This window comes from Benincasa hispida, chromosome 7 (assembly GCF_009727055.1).
Source record: "Benincasa hispida cultivar B227 chromosome 7, ASM972705v1, whole genome shotgun sequence".
Classification (NCBI taxonomy): domain Eukaryota; kingdom Viridiplantae; phylum Streptophyta; class Magnoliopsida; order Cucurbitales; family Cucurbitaceae; genus Benincasa; species Benincasa hispida.
This window is the reverse complement of record NC_052355.1, coordinates 27139876-27143171: the sequence shown is the minus strand read 5'-3', so window position 1 is coordinate 27143171 and position 3296 is coordinate 27139876. Positions and strand designations below refer to the sequence as shown.

The following is a 3296-nucleotide window of genomic DNA, read 5'->3' as shown; positions in this document are numbered from 1 at the left end:
TGAAGCTGCTAAGGAAGTCGTTTAGCTCAGGAAATTTCTGACTGATCTGGAAGTTATTCCAGACATGTCAAAGCCAATCACATTTTATTGTGATAATAGTGGTGATGTGGCTAATTCTCGAGAGCCTAGGAGTCATAAGCGCGGCAAGCACATAGCGCGGAAGTATCATCTGATCCGAGAGATTGTGCATCGAGAGGACGTGATTGTCACGAAGATAGCTTCAGAGCACAATGTTGTTGATCTGTTTACATTAGTGGGTGGTTATTAATTTTATGGTAAAAGGAATAAAAGAAAAGTGGTTTTCTCTTCTTCCTTGAATGATTTGCTTTGGCTAAAGGATTGTGAGTTGCAAAAAATTTATGTGTTTTGATTACTTGAGAGAACTCTCAATCTTTTTCCTCCTCCACCCAAACTATCCATCCTAACCAAAATAGTCAGAGCCCACCACTCCTGGGTTCTCACCCCGAAAATACCAAGAACTCTTTGTGGTAGTGTCCAGGTTGCTATTCGAGGATTCTTGAAGAAGGTCTTCAAGAAATTTTTGAGTTCGTGATTGCTCGAGGCATATGTGAAGAAAAAGGTTCTTCAAAAAGCATGCTGTAATTTATTTTGAATGCATATATCTTGTATGTTTACTGTAAATTTAGTTTTCAATAATTAATGGAATTTGGATCCGCTTCCGCTCAAAGATCTCCTCAATACGAGTTCCTTCAATTGGTATTAGAGCTAGATTATTGGTTTCTGATTCCAAATTCCGTTCTTGTATTGAATTCGTTTACAGTAATGGTGGATTTTATAATCTGCATTTCGTTTATGTGATAAATGTTTGTGGATGTGTTGTTGATGGATGTTCCGGGATAGAAATCTATTTTTATGGCTTTCTGTTTATTTTAAAGTTGTTTTGTAAGGGCTTCTGTGTTTGTGGGCATTTATTTTTGCTCTTAAGTTGGAACAACTAAGGTTTTTAATGATAAATTCTCCTCATTTTTAGAAGAAATGCATGGATTTATTCAAACATTAGCAAACTCATGCAAAAGAAGTTTTATTACTAAATATCGTGGCACTAACGCATTGTATCGCAAGATTTCAAAGCAAGGATTAACGCTAACGCATTAGACAAGTGCCGCAGGAAAAGCTCTAATGGGTCATGCGTCGGAGGGAGTTCAACGTAGAAAAGATTCATTACTCCAGGCTGATTGTGTCACATCACCATTTGCAAGTATGGGCACCTGCAGCAGGGGGTGTCTGAAAAGCTTCCAAGCAGCAAGCGGCGTCTGAAAAGCTTCCGAGAGTCAGGCGGCTAATCAAGGCATGGACTTTAATGCTGCCCATTCACCAAGTGGACGTGACCAACGCCTATAAATAGATGAAGTCCCTCCAGAGTTAAGAAGTTCGGAAATTATCAAGATCCTTACTCTTTGTATATTGTAGTCATAGTTTTTAGTTCTTTAGAAGCTGTGCTGTGGTGCCAGACGATCAGAAGGGTTGAGAACCACCACCACCACTGGTCAGGGAGCGGAGGAAGGCACTCTTGAGAAAGATACTTCATCCAAATCCTATACAAGTGATTGTACACAATGAGATTGAGCCAAAGAAATACAAGAGATTGTATTCTTTAGCTTGACTCAGCTTCCTTCATCTCATTTATCGCTTTCATTTCATTTGAGTAAATATTGCTTTTGTAAAGACTCTCTGTTTCTTTATAAAATTCATATATTTTATCCATCATACTTGCCATTGTTTATTTCTTGTTTATGTTGAACGCATTAATACTTTATGTCAAACTTCATTCCAACGATCAAGCCAACTTGACAAATTGGTAAAAAGCATCTTTAACTTAGATTGTCCAAAAGAATAACTAAGCTGCATCAAGTAGGACGCGTAGTACAGCTAGAGATAAACTTGCTGGTGTCTTATGCATTCTGTGTTAGACGCATGCATCATAGAGATAGGTTTTGTATTTTATTCGCATTGAGAAATGTTGAATGAAGTCTAACGCATGAACAAAAGATAAGCAAATCACTCCATCTCATCCACATCTCATCTTGGTTTGTGTACATTCATCTTAGATCGACGCGTCCACTTACATGAAACTTCATTCTCACAGGATCCATCACTAACTACTCAACTCTTTTGCATCTCTTGCACAGGCACAACAATTTAGTGTAAATAACACATTTCTCACATTTATTTAGGAAAACCCCTACTGTAGATACAACGCAAGGTCTGTGTTTGGTTAACTGAATCCCTGAGTTCGACTTTGGACTTACCAGGAACCTAAATTAGATTTATACTTAGGTCTGGTTTAGGAAAACTTGAACGTCATTAGAAGAAGTTGTGTGCGTTCTGTTGCATATACCTGACGCCTCAACGCGTTACATTTACTTAAACGCATCAAAGCATAAACGCATCACTTACACTTAGAACTTATTCTTCCAATTTAGTTTATACAATACACTCTTAGAGCGAATCATGATAGCAACAAACAAGTTTTTGGTGCCGTTGCCAGGGATTCAGAAACAAAACTAACCAAAAATTTCGTTTGTATTTGTTCTAGGAACACTTCGGTCGAGGGACTATTACAAGTTAAGCCTAAGCTTGTGAACATTTATGAGCAAGGAGAGCACTCCTGAACTTAGATACGACCCGAGATTGAAAGAACCTTCCGGAGTAGGAACCGATCCAACCGTCGTCAAAGGTTGAGGCAGCAATTTATCAGACAATAAAACAGGTAACGAGCAATGGTGGAAGAACATGTAAATCAACAACTAGCTCAGCAACTAGCTCATGCTGCACAGAATCCAATCCTGATGGCGAATAAAAGCACGCTTCCCATAAGGGAGTATGCGTCTCCTGTACTGTATGATTTCTATCCGAGAATCATATACCCAACACCGGATGGAACCAGGTTCGAGATGAAATCTGTTATGCTCTAAATGCTCCAAACTGCTGGACAATTTGGGGGTGGTCGTGGTGAAGATCCTTACGCCCACATGAAGCGTTTCCTGGAAACGTGTAATTCATTTGTGATTACTAGAATCACCCCAGAGGTGATCAAGCTATTTTTGTTTCCCTATTCTTTGCGTGATGATGCAAAACAATGGGTGAGTTCACTGGAGCCTAGTGAAATCACCACCTGAGAGAAGTTGGTGGAAAAATTTATGCAAAAATACTTCCCACCTAGCACCAACGCGAGGAGGCGTCGAGAGATTATGAATTTTGAGCAAGAAGATGCTGAGACCTTAAGCGCCGCATGGGAGCGTTTTAAGGGCTTGGTCAAGAATTGCCTAAAGCAT

The 3296-nt window shown here is 39.4% G+C and overlaps 1 non-coding gene across 1 annotated transcript; it reads right to left on the bottom strand.

Moving 5' to 3' along the window:
- Positions 1 to 3197: 3197 nt before the first annotated feature.
- LOC120082314 lies at positions 3198 to 3296 on the bottom strand. The gene has a single exon (XR_005483144.1). It is a non-coding gene; the product is annotated as a small nucleolar RNA R71 (small nucleolar RNA).